Source organism: Scylla paramamosain, chromosome 48, assembly GCF_035594125.1.
Source record: "Scylla paramamosain isolate STU-SP2022 chromosome 48, ASM3559412v1, whole genome shotgun sequence".
In the NCBI taxonomy this organism is placed as follows: domain Eukaryota; kingdom Metazoa; phylum Arthropoda; class Malacostraca; order Decapoda; family Portunidae; genus Scylla; species Scylla paramamosain.
In genome coordinates this window covers 432,444-456,231 of record NC_087198.1, presented here as the reverse complement: position 1 = coordinate 456,231, position 23,788 = coordinate 432,444, and the positions used below count along the sequence as shown (strand labels likewise).

Genomic DNA, 23,788 nt, shown 5'->3' with positions numbered 1-23,788 from the left:
TCCCACTTAAGCCATTAGCGGCTTCTGGCCGCCCACAAACACACACACACATACACACACACACACACACACACACACACACACACACACACACACACACACACACACACACACTCACACAAACATACACACACACATACATACACACACACACTGAGATAGATAGATAAATAGATAGATATAGATATTTTATGTACCACAGCAAACAGGTAATACCAATGGATTGTACATAATAGTATTACATAATCTACAAGATAATGTTAAATTATCATCACTTCCTAACTGTAGTCAATCGTCTATTAGTTACTAGAAGTCTATTATTACAAAATAAACGAGCTAAACACAAACACTGGAGAAATATCTATTCTTAGGACCCTTGTTTATAAAATATATATAAACAATCATATTCATGACATCTACGCACTACCATAATTATCGAATCCTCACTAATCCCACAGTCGTGTGAAACCTATTAGAATCAAGTATGATTTATTACTTCTTTAATATATAGTCAAAATGTTATGAACAATCTTACACATGATCTCTGGCGTAAACTGATCCCCAAACAATTGTTCTAAAGTGGAGAACTGGTATTGATCCCTAAGTTGCTGTGTTAACTGACAATCTTGTATTACATATCTATCTGTTTGTAACCCTCCACACACACACACAGCCTCTCATTCACTTCCAGTCGACCTCTGTTTCTTTGATTCCACCTGCCAGTCTCACACGCTAAACTATGCCCACTTACTCGAAGCTGTGTGAATGATACTCTATGAATATCATTTCCTGCGTGCTTAACTGTATATATACGGTGTACCAATAAATCTGGGTTAATATCCTTATATGTTGTGCGTCTTGAGGAGTTACTGTTTACCATGTCATCTTTTAATTTCTTCATTACCAAGCTCAGGTCCGGTACATTCGTGTTGGTCATCTCTTTGACGGTCCGACTGGTTGGAGTGTTAGACTTCACTTTTATCCTAATTGTGAAGGCTAATGGATCATCATATCCTGACCTCTCATGCCACATACTATATAAAATTTTGTGTTGTCTGTGCCTGATTAAGTCCTTGAAAGGTGGATACCCTGGCTCCACGTAGCAAATTTCATTACACGTTAGTTTTCTCACTCCTAATAATCTTTTTAGACACCAATTGTACAACTTCACCATCGTTTTCAGATCAGCCCCTATCCAAGATTCACATCCATAAATTAGTGATAACGTGAGAGCTGCATCAAAATACACGCTTCTTTATCACAAACGCAATATCATTATTTTTTTGTGACAAAAGGCACAAACTTTAACACATGTGACATCCTATTATTAGCATGGACTTTGACGGCAGAGGTGGTTGAACCATCGCTGGTAAACGGTGACCCTAAACACGCATATGTGTCACAATGTTCCACCACCAAGTCGCCCACCACCAAAGGTTCACGATCCCTCTCACTGCCGCTTATCACAAAAAACTTTGTCTTGGATTGGTTAACTTTCATGCCATATTCTGTACAGTAATCTTGTAACAAAGACACCTTTCTCATCATATTTGCCCTCGTCGTCGATAATAGCACCGTGTCGTCCATTAGTACAAGTATATGTAGCCATTGTAAAAATCCATCATGTCCACACCCTTCTTTAATTAGTCTTATAAGGTCATTAACCAAGATGATAAAAAGTAAACATGAGGTGGATGATCCTTGCCTCACACCTAGAGTTATTAAGACCACCGCTGTTCCGACCAAGCTTTCTGTCACAGTATACATAGCAATAAGTGCACATAACATAGCTGAGCCACATCCCAATCTTCGTAACACATAATAAAATAATTTATGTCTAGGTATTCTGTCATAGGCCTGGGAAAAGTCAATGAATGTTACAAAGAGAGTTAATTTCCTCCTCCTAGCCATGTCACATAACAACCTGAGAGCCACTGTGTTCTCCACACACCCTCTCTTCTCCTGAGCACCAGCTTGCTCCCTGAAAGGTCTAAACCACTGTCTCAGTCTCGCACACAACACCATGTCGTACACCTTGGCAATACTGTTTATTATACTTATTCCCCTTAAAAATTGGAACTAACTTTGCATTTGTCCAGGCTAATGGGTAACTACCAGAGTATAATATATTATTAAACAAAACACACATATACATAATCCATTGTACTGGCAATAATTTAACAATACCGGGTGATACGCCATCAGGACCTGAAGCTTTGTCTGGTTTCAATTGCTTCACTTGTTGTTGTATTTCTAATGGGTCAATAGGGTCATCTAACAGGGGTATAGACACATCGGTGGAAAAGTCACATTCAGTAAGTTTCACATTGTCGAGAGAGTTAAAGTTAGTTTCAAAATAATCTTTCAAATCATCATCAGATGGGCACACATTTGAATTATTTTCACCACCAACTTCTCCCTTCCAATTTATAGCCCTCCAGAGTTGCAGATCATCTTTGTTCTCAACCAGTGTTTCCCACCTCTCTAAAGTAGTGTTTTCATCCTGTACGCAGGCTTCACGCTTACCACTACTACGAGCACATTGATATGCTATATCTGTCACATTACTGATATCATCATTCATATTGTTCATTATCATTGGGACATCTAATAGCTGAACGTTATGCAGAAATACCGTTTCGTCAACATTTGTAAATCTAATAGGCTTTTTTACTTTTCTCACGCTAGAAACCCCATTATGAAATGAGTAATCTCCCACACACACGCACACACACACACACACACACACACACACCTCACACGGGAAGGACGTGTGACCTTAAGCTCTCTAGAGCAGCCTCGGCCAGCATGTTGGCCTTCCTGCCTTCCCCGCCCCCTATTGATAGTGACCTCGGTTTTTTCAGTTTTCAACTCTTAGTTTTAGGCTCGCCCTGGTGAGATTGTTGCACATTTGAACACATTTAGCGAGTGCGTGTCGACACATAAAGGATAATGTGTGCTGCCGTGCAAACGTACGAACGCAACTACCTCCTGCGTCGTATGCGAGGGCCCGGTCACCCGCCGCCCAACGTGATAGTTAGTTACTTTTACTGACCAAAGAAATTATTCATATAGTAAAGTGAAAGGTACAAAATTTGCCAGTGGTCCAAATAAAGAATCATACATTTACAAACATAAATAACAACACTTTCACCTAAGTATTGTTTAAGAATTAGGCGATGCAAAGTAACCAGCATTAGCAAGCACTTACTAGCAGTAATGCTATAACTAACATAGATACATAACTCAGCATAACGTCTAACACAATTTGACCAATATTAATGAAATAGGTAGTTCTAATTAAGTATTGTTTTATTTTTAGGTCCTATAACTATTCAACACTTCACACACGTACCTACACAAAACATTTACGTCTTCTGTTTCTTTAAATAACTCGTCTAAATTTTGTTTGCTTATCATATATTTTTGGCTGACCTGTCTCGTCAGTACGCACTCCAGCAGTACATGTTGGTCAGTCTGTGTTGCCTGCCCGTCACATGCACACACGCGCAAGTCCCGCGAGATGCGACTCCAACGGCCGGTCTCGATCTTTAAGTCATGAGACATCAGTCGAATTCTAGTAAACGCCAAACGTGTAAAATCAGGGACATTGTGTCATCTGAATAAATATTATGGACACCAAGACTAGAATTCAATATTGTTTTATATGTGTGATACTTTGTTGCGTCTTGTGGCTTATTGGTAATTAAATTAATTAATCTGTCAAGAGGATTTATATGATTATCATACTGTATGGCGCTCTGGATAAACTTATAACCAGGGGTGTTAGCTTCTCTGCATCAACTAAATACAAGATGAAATGGTTCACTTCTGTCGAGTAGATAGAGTCAGCTTCCTCTCCAAGAAACGTTTCCGTCGGGCACAGACAGTATGGTAAACTGGCTTAATTCCCGATTCAACATGACATAAGTTTGAGCTTGTGTTATTTGTCACGTCCAGGAGACATTTCATAAGTTTATTGTACTGACTGGTGAGTGACACACAGCCGTCTGTCAGCCACGTCTTGCAGCTGTATCTCAGTTCAGCCAACACAGCCGCGTCAAAAACAAGTCGCTTATAACACTGAGGCATATCAGGGTTCGAGGCACAAAATGTAGAAAAATTTGTTAACGACTGACTGACACTTTGCCTCGTGTAGTGACACCACGTCCTTCATACAACCGCTGTCGGTAAACCAGGCCCTTAAAAACTTGTATCTGTCACAGTACTTAATAACGTGTTCCTCGATCTTTAATGGAACTTTATCACAACGAGTGATATTTCAAACAAAAAAAATAATTTAGTCCTCATTAGGAACAATTCCATAATCATTGCAATAATCGATGACAACTCTGTTTGTGACACGGTACCCGCTCCCCAAGCCGCTGCCTCCCATGGGACGGAGCACCCACCTCTCCATACTGTGGACACCCACACCCACCACCTCGACCCCCCGGCCAGCTATCACCAGGACCCACCGCCTCATGTCTGACTCAGCCTTGAGGGAGTTTGGGCAGTGGGTGACACAACACCCGTGGACCGAGGTGCTGGATGTGGAGGACGTCCACTCAAAATGGCACAATTACGTCGCCACCACCACAGAAGCCTTCCACCGCTACTTCCCAGCCAAGAGCGTCACAGTGCACACATCTGATGCCCCCTGGATGACGCCCCGCATTAAAAGACTCATGCATCAGCGGACGTGGTCGTTCCACTACTGCCCGGACCTATACAGGAAGCTAAGAAACAGAGAGATCAGGGAGATTAAGGCTGCCAAGTCAAGCTATTACCCGGACAAGATACACCACTTCAAGCAGGCCAACAACAGACAGTGGTTCGCTAGCAGCAAAGCTTTGTGTGGCCTACAAAAGCACACTTCATCTCTTCCTTGCACCTCACACCTTCCTGCTAATCTCGCGGCTCAGGAGATGAACGACCACTTTGCCGCTATCTGTCACACCTGCCCTCCCCTCCACACCACTCCACTTCCTGCCCATCTTCCCGCCCCCTCCCCTCCCCCCACTGTCCAGGCGATAGATGTTTTTAAGAGGATACTTAAAGATACCAAGATACCAAGATACCAAGGATACTTAAAGATACCAAGATCCACGACACCCACTGACCTTCCCATATGGGAAGAGCCAGCAACACCGCTATGCCCCATAATAAACGCCTCTCTTTCCCAACACTCTTGCCCCGCGGACTGGAAGACGTCTTACGTCTCTCCCATCCGCAAAGCTTCCAGTGCACAGTCCCTCGGTGACCTCAGGCCAGTCTCTATCACCCCCATCCCTAGCTTTATTTGTGAAGATTTTGTGTATGACTGGGCCTACACCAAAACTTGTTATACCGTGGATATCAGACAGTTTGGAAATATTAAAGCCACCCCCACCTCCCATTACCTGACCAGCTTCCTTGACTTCATCCACAGCCACCTGGACAAGCGAAACACCTCTCTAGCTGTTGCCTTTGTGGACTTCAAAAAGCCTTTGATCTTGTTGATCACTTTGTTGTCTTCAGCAAGGCAGTAAGTCTAGGTCTCCCTCCCAACCTGGTAGCGTGGCTAGCCAACGCCCTCTCAGGGAGGCGTCAGGCCGTTCGCTATCAGGGCTCTGTCTCTAATATCCAACAGCTGACATGTGGGGTCCCCCAGGGGACCAAGATGAGCCCACTATGCTTCCTCCTCCTCATTAACGACGCCCTCACTGACACCTCCATGGCTGGAAGTGTGTGTACGACTGCACCGTGGGCGTCCCAGTCTCCGACAGGAACACGGACTACTCGCCACTGCAAGTCATTTTGGAGCGACTGCAGACATGGACGGAGGAGAGGAGGATGACCATCAACCACAGCGAAACTGTGGTGATGCATTTCTGTACCTCCTCTGTACCAATGCCCTCTCCCCAGCTCACAGTGGGCCCTCACCCCCTCCAGGTGGTCCGATGTGCCTCTGGATGTGCTTCTCGGAGTCACGGTGGACGACCAGCTGACCTGGAAGCAGCATGTCGCCAGCACCGTAAGATCCGCTACCTACAGGCTGTACATGATGCGCAGCCTCAGGTCGCTGGGGACACTGACAGACGAGTTAAGGGGAGTGTGCCTCACCTTCATCCTCCCCAAACTCATGTACGCCTCCCCAGCGTGGTCCTCCTCCCTCACACACACTCAACAGCTCCAGCTGGAGAGAGTGCAGAAGAGGGCGTGCAGGGTCATCTTTGTCCCTGCCTACACCACCTGTGATGAAGCCCTGACCACCCTGAGTCTGTTCAGACGTCCAGACTATCCACCAGGCACCGAGAGGCTCTGGAGAAGTTTGGAAGGGGACTTTTGCATCATCCACGCCTCAGACACATGCATCTGCCTGACGCACCTCGCCTGGTCCGTGCCACCAGACACCACAACAAGATAACGCCCCTAAAGGCGCCGCGCACGGACCGGTACAGACTCAGCGCGATTCCCACCATGGTGCGAGCCATCAATCAACAGTATTTCGCTTCTATATTAGGTTTAGCTTCATGTTTAATGTTAAGTATTTTCCCACCCCCTCTGTACATTTTTAAGTCTGTAAACTGCCTTATTAATAAACCATTTATTATTATCATTATTGTTATTATTATTATTATTATTATTATTATTATTATTATTATTATTATTTTTATTATTATTATTATTATTATTTTCTATTATTATTATTGTGTTTAGTGTTTGTTGTATATAGTCTTGCCTCGTTAGTGCCTCATTTTCTACTTTCTGAGTGTGTGCAATAGAAAACACAGTGAAAACAATTACCAGGAAAGAAAAGAGTAAGTGTACTCACCTCAAGAGTGCAGGTGTGTAGACTCTGGGAGACGGGAGGAAGCAAGGCGTGAGGCGGGAGGTGCCTGTGGGGAGAGACACACTGTGCTTCATGCTCTTACATTTATACTCCACAAGCACAAGTCTGTACCTGTGTACATCTATCTATCTGTATCTATCTGTATAAACAGAGAGACAGACAGACAGAGAGAGAGAGAGAGAGAGAGAGAGAGAGAGAGAGAGAGAGAGAGAGAGAGAGAGTCATCCAAAAATATACTCACTGTTTGACTCGCTATAATTCATTGAATGTATTTTTTTTTCAGAAGCAGTTGACCAAAATAATAATGACGGAACTAAGAGTAAGCTGTGAAGGAAGAACATCTGTCATAAAGTGTTACTGGAGGCACGAAAATGTCAAAGAAGTGCAAAGACAATTCAGAAGACACTTTGACAGGGATCCACCAAGGTGACACAGCTAAGTTTGTACCAGATGGAACTGTTCATGACCTTTAATAGCATGCCTATGTAGTAGTAGTAGTAGTAGTAGTAGTAGTAATTGTAGTGGTAGAGGTAGTGTTCACGATTTCTCACTACTGCTACTACTACTACTACTACTACTACTACTACTACTACTACTACTACTACTACTACTACTACTACTACTACTACTATTACTACTACCTCTACTACTACTACTACTACTACTACTACTACTACTATGTGAATATTAATAATAATGCCTAAGAATTGTTGCAAAAACAGCTGCAGTAGTAGTAGTATTTATATTAGAAATTGTATTAGTAGTAATATTAGTAGTAGTAGTTCTTGCTGTTATATTGTTGCTATGATTGCTATCAGTAATATGATACACACACACAAACACACACACACACACACACACACACACACACACACACACACACACACACACACACACACACACACACACACACACACACACACACACACACACAGTAGTAGTAGTAGTAGTAGTAGTCATAGCAGTAGTAAGTGTAGAAGCAATAGTAATTTTAATAATTTAATCTAATTTAATTATTTGATTATTTTTACTTATTTTTTTATTTATTTATTTTATTTATTTTATTTATTTTTTTTTGTGGATATGAGTGTGTTCGTTGGTTGAACAAGTCCCTGTATATTAGGTAGACCTTTGTGTGTCGCTCAAGTACCGAACGGCCTGGAAACACTGAGCCAAAGGGACGCCGCTCAGTCTGCAGCCAGTGTGGCGGCGTATCTTGTGTGGTGCGCGTGTGTATCGCATTGTGTTCCTCCTCAAAGACTTAGTGGTGGTCAAGATAGCCAGGATTGGCCAAGCCCTCCCTGAAGTGTGCTACCAGTAGTGTACCAGGTGTGTTGAGTAGCCGCCAGGTGTACAGCCACACGTGTGTTGTGTACACGTGCATGTTGTGTACAGAAAGACCTCCTGCTGGTGTTTTGTTAGTCCCATCATGCCGCTGGCCCGGGAAACTACACTTGCCACCTTCTCAGACAGACGCCATCTTGTTGTGTCAGTACGTGATGCCTCTTCTCTCCACCCCCACCTCTCTCCCCACCACCTGACATCCACTCCTTCCCGTCCCACTTAAGCCAGTAGCGGCTTCTGGCCGCCCACAAACACACACACACACACACACACACACACACACACACACACACACACACACACACTCACACAAACATACACACACACATACATACACACACACACTGAGATAGATAGATAAATAGATAGATATAGATATTTTATGTACCACAGCAAACAGGTAATACCAATGGATTGTACATAATAGTATTACATAATCTACAAGATAATGTTAAATTATCATCACTTCCTAACTGTAGTCAATCGTCTATTAGTTACTAGAAGTCTATTATTACAAAATAAACGAGCTAAACACAAACACTGGAGAAATATCTATTCTTAGGACCCTTGTTTATAAAATATATATAAACAATCATATTCATGACATCTACGCACTACCATAATTATCGAATCCTCACTAATCCCACAGTCGTGTGAAACCTATTAGAATCAAGTATGATTTATTACTTCTTTAATATATGGTCAAAATGTTATGAACAATCTTACACATGATCTCTGGCGTAAACTGATCCCCAAACAATTGTTCTAAAGTGGAGAACTGGTATTGATCCCTAAGTTGCTGTGTTAACTGACAATCTTGCATTACATATCTATCTGTTTGTAACCCTCCACACACACACACAGCCTCTCATTCACTTCCAGTCGACCTCTGTTTCTTTGATTCCACCTGCCAGTCTCACACGCTAAACTATGCCCACTTACTCGAAGCTGTGTGAATGATACTCTATGAATATCATTTCCTGCGTGCTTAACTGTATATATACGGTGTACCAATAAATCTGGGTTAATATCCTTATATGTTGTGCGTCTTGAGGAGTTACTGTTTACCATGTCATCTTTTAGTTTCTTCATTACCAAGCTCAGGTCCGGTACATTCGTGTTGGTCATCTCTCTGACGGTCCGACTGGTTGGAGTGTTAGACTTCACTTTTATCCTAATTGTGAAGGCTAATGGATCATCATATCCTGACCTCTCATGCCACATACTATATAAAACTTTGTGTTGTCTGTGCCTGATTAAGTCCTTGAAAGGTGGATACCCTGGCTCCACGTAGCAAATGTCATTACACGTTAGTTTTCTCACTCCTAATAATCTTTTTAGACACCAATTGTACAACTTCACCATCGTTTTCAGATCAGCCCCTATCCAAGATTCACATCCATAAATTAGTGATAACATGAGAGCTGCATCAAAATACACGCTTCTTTATCACAAACGCAATATCATTATTTTTTGTGAGAAAAGGCACAAACTTTAACACATGTGACATCCTATTATTAGCATGGACTTTGACGGCAGAGGTGGTTGAACCATCGCTGGTAAACGGTGACCCTAAACACGCATATGTGTCACAATGTTCCACCACCAAGTCGCCCACCACCAAAGGTTCACGATCCCTCTCACTGCCGCTTATCACAAAAAACTTTGTCTTGGATTGGTTAACTTTCATGCCATATTCTGTACAGTAATCTTGTAAGAAAGACACCTTTCTCATCATATTTGCCCTCTTTGTCGATAATAGCACCGTGTCGTCCATTAGTACAAGTATATGTAGCCATTGTAAAAATCCATCATGTCCACACCCTTCTTTAATTAGTCTTATAAGGTCATTAACCAAGATGATAAAAAGTAAACATGAGGTGGATGATCCTTGCCTCACACCTAGAGTTATTAAGACCACCGCTGTTCCGACCAAGCTTTCTGTCACAGTATACATAGTAATAAGTGCACATAACATAGCTCAGCCACATCCCAATCTTCGTAACACATAATAAAATAATTTATGTCTAGGTACTCTGTCATAGGAAAAGTCATGGGAAAAGTCAATGAATGTTATAAAGAGAGTTAATTTCCTCCTCCTAGCCATGTCACATAACAACCTGAGAGCCACTGTGTTCTCCACACACCCTCTCTTCTCCTGAGCACCAGCTTGCTCCCTGAAAGGTCTAAACCACTGTCTCAGTCTCGCACACAACACCATGTCGTACACCTTGGCAATACTGTTTATTATACTTATTCCCCTTAAAAATTGGAACTAACTTTGCATTTGTCCAGGCTAATGGGTAACTACCAGAGTATAATATATTATTAAACAAAACACACATATACATAATCCATTGTACTGGCAATAATTTAACAATACCGGGTGATACGCCATCAGGACCTGAAGCTTTGTCTGGTTTCAATTGCTTCACTTGTTGTTGTATTTCTAATGGGTCAATAGGGTCATCTAACAGGGGTATAGACACATCGGTGGAAAAGTCACATTCAGTAAGTTTCACATTGTCGAGAGAGTTAAAGTTAGTTTCAAAATAATCTTTCAAATCATCATCAGATGGGCACACATTTGAATTATTTTCACCACCAACTTCTCCCTTCCAATTTATAGCCCTCCAGAGTTGCAGATCATCTTTGTTCTCAACCAGTGTTTCCCACCTCTCTAAAGTAGTGTTTTCATCCTGTACGCAGGCTTCACGCTTACCACTACTACGAGCACATTGATATGCTATATCTGTCACATTACTGATATCATCATTCATATTGTTCATTATCATTGGGACATCTAATAGCTGAACGTTATGCAGAAATACCGTTTCGTCAACATTTGTAAATCTAATAGGCTTTTTTACTTTTCTCACGCTAGAAACCCCATTATGAAATGAGTAATCTCCCACACACACACACACACACACACACACACACACACCTCACACGGGAAGGACGTGTGACCTTAAGCTCTCTAGAGCAGCCTCGGCCAGCATGTTGGCCTTCCTGCCTTCCCCGCCCCCTATTGATAGTGACCTCGGTTTTTTCAGTTTTCGTCTCTTAGTTTTTAGTTTTAGGCTCGCCCTGGTGAGATTGTTGTACTTGTGAACACATTTAGCGAGTGCGTGTCGACACATAAAGGATAATGTGTGCTGCCGTGCAAACGTACGAACGCAACTACCTCCTGCGTCGTATGCGAGGGTCCGGTCACCCGCCGCCCAACGTGATAGTTACTTACTTTTACTGACCAAAGAAATTATTCATACAGTAAAGTGAAAGGTACAAAATTTGCCAGTGGTCCAAATAAAGAATCATACATTTACAAACATAAATAACAACACTTTCACCTAAGTATTGTTTAAGAATTAGGCGATGCAAAGTAACCAGCATTAGCAAGCACTTACTAGCAGTAATGCTATAACTAACATAGATACATAACTCAGCATAACGTCTAACACAATTTGACCAATATTAATGAAATAGGTAGTTCTAATTAAGTATTGTTTTATTTTTAGGTCCTATAACTATTCAACAGTTCACACACGTACCTACACAAAACATTTACGTCTTCTGTTTCTTTAAATAACTCGTCTAAATTTTGTTTGCTTATCATATATTTTTGGCTGACCTGTCTCGTCAGTACGCACTCCAGCAGTACATGTTGGTCAGTCTGTGTTGCCTGCCCGTCACATGCACACACGCGCAAGTCCCGCGAGATGCGACTCCAACGGCCGGTCTCGATCTTTAAGTCATGAGACATCAGTCGAATTCTAGTAAACGCCAAACGTGTAAAATCAAGGACATATATGTCATCTGAATAAATATTATGGACACCAAGACTAGAATTCAATATTGTTTTATATGTGTGATACTTTGTTGCGTCTTGTGGCTTATTGGTAATTAAATTAATTATTCTGTCAAGAGGATTTACATGATTATCATACTGTATGGCGCTCTGGATAAACTTATAACCAGGGGTGTTAGCTTCTCTGCATCACCTAAATACAACATGAAATGGTTCACTTCTGTCGAGTAGATAGAGTCAGCTTCCTCTCCAAGAAACGTTTCCGTCGGGCACAGACAGTATGGTAAACTGGCTTAATTCTCGATTCAACACGACATAAGTTTGAGCTTGTGTTATTTGTCACGTCCAGGAGACATTTCATAAGTTTATTGTACTGACTGGTGAGTGACACACAGCCGTCTGTCAGCCACGTCTTGCAGCTGTATCTCAGTTCAGCCAACACAGCCGCGTCAAAAACAAGTCGCTTATAACACTGAGGCATATCAGGGTTCGAGGCACGAATTATAGAAAATTTGTTGACGACTGACTGACACTTTGCCTCGTGTAGTGACACCACGTCCTTCATACAACCGCTGTCGGTAAACCAGGCCCTTAAAAACTTGTATCTGTCACAGTACTTAATAACGTGTTCCTCGATCTTTAATGGAACTTTATCACAACGAGTGATATTTCAAACAAAAAAAATAATTTAGTCCTCATTAGGAACAATTCCATAATCATTGCAATAATCGATGACAACTCTGAGTTTCCTGATGCACATATCCCGAGATGTTGTGTGCAGTGCGCCCAAGTAGCTGTTAGTTGCTATTTGTTCCTTCAGCATACGAATCATCTGGTTAATGTAAATCACAAACATTAGACAGCTGGAAGGTGAGCCTTGCCTTACTCCCACTGACGACTCCACCGTGGCACTCTTAAGCACGTTACGTGTGCAGCGATACATAACATAAATTGCTTTTAACATCCTTCTTCCACATCCTATTGATCTTAAGCATTCTATCAGCCTGGACCTCGGTACTTTATCGTATGCTTTACGATAGTCTATAAATAATACATATAACTTCAATTTCTTGTATTTTACATAATCACACAATAATCTCAGTGTAAATATCTGCTCTAGGCATCCTCTTCCCTCCATTGCTCCTGCTTGACAATTGTCCACATCCATCCACATTTTCAATCTATTGATAATAAGTGTGTCATAGAGTTTAGCTAGGGTGTCCATTATACTAACACCTCTGTAGTTATCACAAAGCATGCGATCACCACACTTAAATAATACACTTAACTTACTATAGCACCAGGCTAGTGGGAAACACAAACTATCAAAAATTACATTGAACATTGTAAGAAAAAACATCAACCAGTTCATAGGTAAGTTCATTAATAGGGCAGGACTTATTCCAACAAAACTTTTCTTTTTATTCATCCCTCTCACAGCTGTTTCCACCTCTCTAAACGTGAAAGGATCATCCACAATGGGAATACTTGGTGCCTGCTCAAAGTTTACCTCTCCAACTTCCTCCATCACTGGATTCAACAATTCCTCAAAAAAAATCTTTAATTGACTCTCAGTAGGCTGGGTACTGCCTTCATTACTACTAATTTCATCTTTCCAGTTAATTGCTTTCCAAATTTTCCCACAGTCATTTTCCTCCATGAGTCTTTTCCTTCTTAGGTCTACACTTCCCTCACGCGCAACATTCGTCTTTTTACACTCCTTTGCTATTCCATTAACTTCCCTGCAGCTTTCCTTAACCACGTCCTGCACACTTTCCTCATTCACCACGCCCAGGGTTGGCGGCTCACACAGCGCCATCCTCGTCACGAACGCTTCTATATCCACTTTGTCATGGTGCAGGCCTGTCGCGATATTAGTGGTGCAGCTAGGGACTGTGTCAGCGTCCGACCCAAGTTACTGGCGCGCTCAAGTAGCCGTGATGGCGTTACTCATTTAAAAACGTCAGTGTTAATTGTTAGAGTGAGTGGCGCATGATCTGAGCACGACATAACTTGGCTTGTACATAAGTCTTTCAGGACATTCAAACTGCTATACTTAACTAAACACAGGTCGATAAACACAGGTCGATTTCCGATGTCCAGCGATCATTACGCCTAAAAGATAAATTCCCTCCTCGCTGCTTTCCGTCATATTTCAAATGATTAGCAACTACCATTTCTTTCTCTTCACACATGTTGGGTATTGTCCGGCCCATGCAATTACTTATAAGATCTTTCACACCATTATATTCACATCTCTTTCCGTTTATATTTCTACTTGGTAGGCAACCCACACGTGCGTTCAAGTCAGCGACCACTATGGCACCGTCACAGTCGGTCACCTGCCCCTCCCACAGCAGCACCGGGTCGTGGTAGGGCGAGTCGACCGGTGGGATATACATGGCGCCAAGCCTCATCCCAGGGCAGCAGGACAGCTCGACCCATGTTTGTCCTTCTGCTGCAATGTTGGCACATGTGATATATGGCACCAACGCACACTTCACCAACATCATAATTCCTCCTCTCCGACTATTTTGTTTACTTTTATTCATATATAAATCAAAACCAAGCAAGCTACTAATTAACGTTACTTAATTTCAGTGATCCATATCATGTCAAATTCTAAAGCAACATTTATCACCTCAGGGCTTTGGAGCTTATTTTTCACACCACAGATATTACAAGCACATATTTTCAATTGTCCATTCCAATTCTTTCCATGCCAAAATTTGGGAAATACCTATCAGTCACAACACAACACGCAGCAATACTCGCCGCCGCCAGTCATACGTAATTTCCACTCCCTGGTTGTCTGGTTTCTGCTTCTCCTCATCTTCCCGGGTCCTCAGTCTTGTCACTTCTCTCCTCGCCGACGGATGAACGTCCTTCTTCACGTAAATCCGTTCGAAGTCTCTTCCTGTATCCTTTAAGTTCTTCGCCTCTCGCAAGATGTCGCTCCGTTGATCTTGACTCTCCAGCGTCACGTGAATAGGGCGACTCCTCCATGCGTCAGGCTGTCCAAGTCGTATTGTTGACCATACATCGGTGGGTATCGGTCCGGCGTAACCCGCGGCTTCCAGCACTGTCTTGATCTTCTCTCCATCTGTCGTTTCCAGGCCATCGTCATCCTCTGAGACCCCAGTTATAACCAAGTTCCGCACCCTTTCTTTGGGGCCAAGGGATTCTAGAAACCGGTTTTGCTGGTGGATAATCATGTAGGCTTCATCGAGTGTTGTATTCAGTGATTCTATTTCTTTCTTCATCTCCTTCACAGCTGCCAAATCTTCTGGAATATTTCTTATTTCTTCGAGTAATTCAGAGCTCGGTGGCTGCTCTTCATGAGGCTGATGTGCAACAGTTGTTCTCAGTGCACATTTTAGCTGCGCCGCTGTCAGTTTATTGATCTCCGTAGCAGACAATGCCTTCACTGTGTTTACAGTCATAACTAGCCATCTTGGACAAACAAACAAGTATCCTGTTAAGTCTTTGCACCCCGTTTTCTTCAGTGGCTTGGCGTCGCCGTTACCATGGCAACGGTTTTCACAGCGGTGCAGAGGGGATGGGACCGGTGTTGATTGGCCACATTATATTCTAGCTTCTAACTACCGGCTAGCTTTCTTCAGTGGGCTACATGTAACTGCGTCTTGGCTGCACTCTACCCTCGAGCAGCTCCTTAGGCAATATATTGCCTGATCTAAGCCTGCATGGCAGCAGAATCTTGGCAAAACTTGGAGCTCTATCCAGGTCTGTTTGTTGATGTTTGCAGCGCCATCTACACTGTGCCTTAAGACTTTGAAACTATTTCGGAACCACACGATGCAGGACTACCAGCTCTGCCATCACCTCAGGACAGGACGCAGGAAGGGGGGGAAGGGCGGAGTGGCCGTTTTCTCCCAATCTACCCTCAGCCCCTCACACCTGCCTGTCAACATTCCTGCCGGAGTAGAGGCCCTGTGGGTGAGAGTTACGCCCCCCTGCCATCTCAGCAACACGGCCTCCATCATCGTGTGCGTCGTGTACCACCCCCCACGAGCCACCACAGCACAGTTACTCACCACTCACATCAGTGACACTGCTGAGGCCCTAAGTGTGAGGTATCCTGTTGCCAAGCTGGTCATCTGTGGGGACTTTAACGGATTGTATATCAGCGATATCCTACACCAGCTACACCTCACCCAGGTCGTGGACTTCTTTATCACCCAGCAAACCACCCTCGACCTTATACTGACAGACCTATTGCAGCAGTACTCGCCCTTCAAGCCGCTGCCTCCCATGGGTGGAGCACCCAACTCTCCATACTGTGGACACCCACAGGACCCACCGCCTCATGTCTGACTCAGCCATGAGGGAGGTTGGGCAGTGGGTGACACAACACCCGTGGACCGAGGTGCTGGATGTGGAGGACGTCCACTCAAAATGGCACAATTACGTCGCCACCACCACAGAAGCCTTCCACCGCTACTTCCCAGCCAAGAGCGTCACAGTGCACACATCTGATGCCCCCTGGATGACGCCCCGCATTAAAAGACTCATGCATCAGCGGACGTGGTCGTTCCACTCCTGCCCGGACCTATACAGGAAGCTAAGAAACAGAGGGATCAGGGAGATTAAGGCTGCCAAGTCAAGCTATTACCCGGACAAGATACACCACTTCAAGCAGGCCAACAGCAGACAGTGGTTCGCTAGCAGCAAAGCTTTGTGTGGCCTACAAAAGCACACTTCATCTCTTCCTTGCACCTCACACCTTCCTGCTAATCTCGCGGCTCAGGAGATGAACGACCACTTTGCCGCTATCTGTCACACCTGCCCTCCCCTCCACACCACTCCGCTTCCTGCCCATCTTCCCGCTCCCTCCCTTCCCCCACTGTCCAGGCGATAGATGTTTTTAAGAGGATACTTAAAGATACCAAGATACCAAGATACCAAGGATACTTAAAGATACCAAGATCCACCACACCCACTGACCTTCCCATATGGGAAGAGCCAGCAACACCGCTATGCCCCATAATAAACGCCTCTCCTTCCCAACACTCTTGCCCCCCGGACTGGAAGACATCTTACGTCTCTCCCATCCGCAAAGCTTCCAGTTCACAGTCCCTCGGTGACCTCAGGCCAGTCTCTATCACCCCCATCCCTAGCTTTATTTGTGAAGATTTTGTGTATGACTGGGCCTACACCAAAACTTGTTATACCGTGGATATCAGACAGTTTGGAAATATTAAAGCCACCCCCACCTCCCATTACCTGACCAGCTTCCTTGACTTCATCCACAGCCACCTGGACAAGCGAAACACCTCTCTAGCTGTTGCCTTTGTGGACTTCAAAAAGCCTTTGATCTTGTTGATCACTTTGTTGTCTTCAGCAAGGCAATAAGTCTTGGTCTCCCTCCCAACCTGGTAGCGTGGCTAGCCAACACCCTCTCAGGGAGGCGTCAGGCCGTTCGCTATCAGGGCTCTGTCTCTAATATCCAACAGCTGACATGTGGGGTCCCCCAAGGAACCAAGGTGAGCCCACTATGCTTCCTCCTCCTCATTAACGACGCCCTCACTGACACCTCCATGGCTGGAAGTGTGTGTACGACTGCACCGTGGGCGTCCCAGTCTCCAACAGGAACACGGACTACTCGCCACTGCAAGTCATTTTGGAGCGACTGCAGACATGGACGGAGGAGAGCAGGATGACCATCAACCACAGCGAAACTGTGGTGATGCATTTCTGTACCTCCTCTGTACCAGTGCCCCCTCCCCAGCTCACAGTAAGATCCGCTACCTACAAGCTATACATGATGCGCAGACTCAGGTCGCTGGGGACACTGACAGACGAGTTAAGGGGAGTGTGCCTCACCTTCATCCTCCCCAAACTTATGTACGCCTCCCAAGCGTGGTCCTCCTCCCTCACACACACTCAACAGCTCCAGCTGGAGAGAGTGCAGAAGAGGGCGTGCAGGGTCATCTTTGTCCCTGCCTACATCACCTGTGATGAAGCCCTGACCACCCTGAGTCTGTTCAGACGTCCAGACTATCCACCAGGCACCGAGAGGCTCTGGAGAAGTTTGGAAGGGGACTTCTGCATCATCCACGCCTCAGACACATGCTGCTGCCTGACGCACCTCGCCACGGAGCGGTACAGACTCAGCGCGATTCCCACCATGCCATCAATCAACAGTATTCCTCTTCTATATTAAGCTTAGCTTCAGGATTAATGTTAAGTATTTTCCCACCCCCTCTGTACATTTTCAGTTTGTAAACTGCCTTATTAATAAATCATTTATTATTATTATTATCATTATTATTATTATTATTATTATTATTTTTATTATTATTATTATTATTATTATTATTATTATTATTGTGTTTAGTCTTTGTGTCATATAGTCTTGCCTCGTTAGTGCCTCATTTTCTACTTTCTGAGTGTGTGCAATAGAAAACACAGTGAAAACAATTACCAGGAAAGAAAAGAGTAAGTGTACTCACCTCAAGAGTGCAGGTGTGTAGACTCTGGGAGACGGGAGGAAGCAAGGCGTGAGGCGGGAGGTGCCTGTGGGGAGAGACACACTGTGCTTCATGCTCTTACATTTATACTCCACAAGCACAAGTCTGTACCTGTGTACATCTATCTATCTGTATCTATCTGTATAAAAAGAGAGACAGACAGAGAGAGAGAGAGAGAGAGAGAGAGAGAGAGAGAGAGAGAGAGAGAGAGAGTCACCCAAAAATATACTTACTGTTTGACTAGCTATAGTTCACTGATTTTTTTTTTTTTTTTCAGAAACAGTTGGGCAAAATAATAATGTCAGAAGTAAGAGTAAGCTCTGAAGGAAGAACATCTGTCATAAAGTGTTACTGGAGGCACGAAAATGTCAAAGAAGTGCAAAGACAATTCAGAAGACACTTTGACAGGGATCCACCAAGGTGACACAGCTAAGTTTGTACCAGATGGAACTGTTCACGACCTTTATTAGCATGCCTATATAGTAGTAGTAGTAGTAGTAGTAGTAGTAGTAGTAATTGTAGTGGTAGAGGTAGTGTTCACGATTTCTCACTACTACTACTACTAATAATAATTATAATACTACTACTACTACTACTAATACCTCTACTACTACTACTACTACTACTACTACTACTATGTGAATATTAATAATAATGCCTAAGAATTGTTGCAAAAACAGCTGCAGTAGTAGTAGTATTTATATTACTAATTGTAGTAGTAGTAATAGTAAAAGTAGTAGTTCTTGCTGTTATATTGTTACTATGATTGCTATCAGTAATATCACACACACACACACACACACACACACACACACACACACACACACACACACACACACACACACACACACACACACGCACACAGAGTTGTAGTAGTAGTAGTAGTAGTAGTAGTAGTACTAGTAGTAATAGCAGTAGTAAGTGTAGAAGCAATAGTAATTTTAATAATTTAATCTAATTTAATTATTTGATTATTTTTACTTACTTATTTATTTATTTATTTTATTTATTTTATTTATTTTTTTTTGTGGATATGAGTGTGTTCGTTGGTTGAACAAGACCCTGTATATCAAGTAGACCTTTGTGTGTCGCTCAAGTACCGAACGGCCTGGAAACATTGAGCCAAAGGGACGCCGCTCAGTCTGCAGCCAGTGTGGCGGCGTATCTTGTGTGGTGCGCGTGTGTATCGCATTGTGTTCCTCCTCAAAGACTTAGTGGTGGTCAAGATAACCAGGATTGGCCAAGCCCTCCCTGAAGTGTGCTACCAGTAGTGTACCAGGTGTGTTGAGTAGCCGCCAGGTGTACAGCCACACGTGTGTTGTGTACATGTGCATGTTGTGTACAGAAAGACCTCCTGCTGGTGTTTTGTTAGTCCCATCATGCCGCTGGCCCGGGAAACTACACTTGCCCCTCTTCTCAAAGAAGCCATCTTGCTGCGTCAGTCCGAGACGCCTCCTTCCCCCCCACCTCTCTCCCCACCACCCGCCAGCCACTCCTTCTCACTTCCGCCAGCATTTCTGGCCGCCCAATAGCCAGCAGCCCCTTCACGGCCACTACCTGCCAGCACGCCTTCCTGTCCTTATCTCCTCCCACTCCCTCCCCCCCTTCCCTCAACCCACTCCTTCCTAAGCCCATTTCGCCACCCACTCCTGCCAGGCCCCTACCAGCAACCCACTCCTTCCAGCGCCCAGCCTGCCAGCTGCCCCTTTCTGCCCCCCACCCACCATCCACTCCTTCTGGCCCCCACCCGCCTCACGCTCCTTTCCCCTTTCCACCGCCCACACACGAGGTGCTCTCCTCGCTCCCTCTCCCCACTCATGACGTCACGGACGGCGGTGACAGTGACTGGCTGGTGTGAACCGCACCTCACACTCGTTCTACATAAATACTGCTACTAGTACTGCTACTGCTGCTAATTCTGCAGCTATTACTACTACTGCTACTTCTACTACTACTATTACTACTACTACAATTACTAGTGCTACTACAATTCTATTACTACTATTACTACTACTGCTGCTACTACTATTACTACTACTGCTGCTAATACTGTTACTACTACTGCTGCTGCTACTACTACTATTACTACTACTACTACTACTACTACTACTATTACTACTACTACTACTACTACTACTATATACTACTACTACTACTACAATTACTACTGCTACTATGCTTACTTCTGTTACTATTACTACTAATACTAATACTCGTACTACTTCTACTACTGCTACTAATACTAATATTAGCTCTACTACTACTACTACTACTACTACTACTACTACTACTACTACTACTACTCTACTAGTATTAAGACGACTATTAATATTATGACTACTTTTAGTACTATCATGAATACTACAACTATTACTACTACTACTATAATTACTTTTACAATTAGTTACTACTGTTTCTATTACTACTACTACTACTACTACTACTACTACTACTACTACTACTAGTACTACTACTACTTCCTTGCAACCCTCTCTGTCTTCTACTATGCTTACTTCTGTTAACTGTTACTACCTGCCGAAACGATAATTACTCCCAGTGAGGTGTGCAGCACTGTTCAGGGGGTGCTGTGAACTTATCATTAAACCCAGCTGTGACCTCACTGAACGTTTCCCTTTGTGTCTCACAACACAAGGGGGCAGTCACAGCCTGCCCTCTAAAGACAACTCTCTTCCTCCACACAAAACTACAAGCACCTAATAACACACACACCCTTCACTCTAAAATTTTAAAATCATCATGGCGACTCCTACACCAGCCTCGGAGTCCCCATCTGGGGAGGGGACCATAAATGTCCCCAGGTCGGACTGCCTTTCTGTCAACGACCCTAAGTGTCTTGACACCCCCCTCAACTTTTTCCTCATTAACTTGTGCAACATTCGCGGTCTAAGATCTAATTTTCAATCTGTAGAACACCTTCTAAACCTCATCTTCTTTTCCTCATTGAAACTCAGGTGTCTGAGGCAACCGACATTAGCCCCTTTTCTGTTCCCTCCTACTTTCTCTATCCTCATTTTCTATCCAAAGCTGGATGCTGCGTTTACGTGCGCAATGACTTAACCTGCTCTCGTGCCCACGCTCTTGAATCTTCCGAGTTTTCCACCATCTGGCTACGACTAGAGTCACTCTCATACTAAATTTATCTGTGCTGTATACCTCTCACCTAACTCCTCTGACTATAAGAAATTCTTTGAGTACTTAACTTCCAAAGTGGAGCACATTCTGACCCTCTTCCTTTTTGCAGAGATCTCCATTCTTGGAGACTTCAATGTTCACCACCAGCTTTGGCTTTCCTCTCCCTTCACTGACCATCATGGTGAACTAGCCCACAACTTTGCTATCCTCCATGACCTAGAGCAATTGGTGCAACACCCTACTCGTATTCCTGACCGTCTTGGAGATACGCCACACATTCTTGACCTTTTCCTGACCTCTAATCCTTCTGCTTATGCTGTCACCCTTTCTTCTCCATTGGGCTCTTGCGATCACAATCTCATATCTTTATCTTGTCCTATCGCTCCAATCCCTCCTCAGGATCCCCCTAAGCGAAGGTGCCTCTGGCGTTTTGCCTCTGCTAGTTGGTGGGACCTGAGGAGGTATTTTGCTGATTTTCCTTGGAATGACTACTGCTTCCGTGTCAGAGACCCGTCTTTGTGTGCTGAGCGCATAACAAAGATGATAGTGTCTGGCATGGAGGCGTACATTCCTCACTCTTTTTCTCGTCCTAAACCATCTAAACCTTGGTTTAACACAGCTTGTTCTCGTGCTATACATGATAGAGAGGTGACCCACAAAAGGTACTTAAGCCTTCCATCACCAGAATCTCATGCACTTTATATTTCTGCCCGGAACCATGCCATGTCTGTTCTCCAACTAGCCAAAAACTCCTTCATTAACAGAAAATGTCAAAACCTTTCAAGATCTAACTCCCCTCGTGATTTCTGTTATCTAGCCAAAAGTATTTCCAATAACTTTGCTTCTTCTTTTTTCCCTCCTCTATTTCAACCAGATGGCACCACTGCTATCACATAATTTTCTAAAGCTGAACTCTTCGCTCAAACCTTTGCTAAAAAACTCGATTCTGGGCTTGTTCCTCCCTCTCCTTCACCCTCTGACTACTTCATGCCACGTATTAAAATTCTTCGCAATAATGTTTTCCATGCCCTCGCTGGCCTAAACCCTCGGAAGGCTTATAGACCTCATGGGGTTCCTCCTATTGTTCTCCGAAACTGTGCCTCCTTGCTTGCACCTTGCCTAGTCAAACTCTTTCAGCTCTGTCTGTCAACATCTACCTTTCTTTCTTGCTGGAAGTTTACCTATATTCAACCTGTTCCTAAAAAGGGTGACCATTCTAGTCCCTCAAACTACCGTCCTATTGCTTTAATTTCCTGCCGATCTAAAGTTTTTGAATCTATCCTCAACAGGAAGATTCTTAAACATCTATCAATTCACATCCTTGTATCTGATCGCCAGTATGGATTCCGTCAAGGCCGCTCTAATAGTGATCTTCTTGCTTTCTTTACTGAGTCTTGGTCATCCTCCTTTAGAGATTTTGGTGAAACTTTTGCTGTTCCCTTGGACATATCAAAAGCTTTTAATAGAGTCTGGCACAAAGCTTTCATTTACAAACTACCCTCGTACGGCTTCTATCCTTCTCTCTGTAACTTCATTTCAAGTTTCCTTTTTGACCGTTCTATTACTGCTGTGGTAGACGGTCACTGTTCTTCTCCTAAATCTATTAACAGTGGTGTTCCCCAGGGTTCTATCCTGTCACCTCCCTTCTTATTATTCATTAATGATCTTCTAATCCAAACTTCTTGTCCTATCCACTCGTACGCTGATGATACCACCCTGCACTTTTCCACGTCTTATCATAGACGTCCAACCCTTCAGGAGGTAAACATATCACGCAGGGAAGCCACAGAATGCTTGACTTCTGATCTTTCTAAAATTTCTGATTGGGGCAGGGCAAACTTGGTATTGTTCAATGCCTCAAAAACTCAATTCCTCAATCTATCAACTCGACACAACCTTCCAGACAACTATCCCCTCTTCTTCAATGACACTCATCTGTCCCCTTCTTATACACTGAACATCCTCGGTCTGTCCTTTACTTATAATCTGAACTGGAAACTTCACATCTCATCTCTAGCCAAAACAGCTTCTATGAAGTTAGGTGTTCTGAGACGTCTCCGCATGTTTTTCTCACCTCCCCAGCTGCTAACTCTGTACAAAGGCCTTATCTGTCTATGTATGGAGTATGCTTCACATGTCTGGGAAGGTTCCACT

General features: G+C 43.7%; 1 protein-coding gene across 1 annotated transcript in view; it reads left to right on the top strand.

Moving 5' to 3' along the window:
* LOC135095166 (uncharacterized) overlaps positions 1–23,788 on the top strand; it is a 96,740-nt gene that overhangs the window by 51,739 nt on the left and 21,213 nt on the right. The window contains exons 7-8 of the mRNA XM_063995955.1: positions 7,119–7,261; positions 18,759–18,901. The gene's annotated coding sequence lies outside the window, so the exon portion shown is untranslated. The remainder of the gene's footprint in view (positions 1–7,118; positions 7,262–18,758; positions 18,902–23,788) is intronic.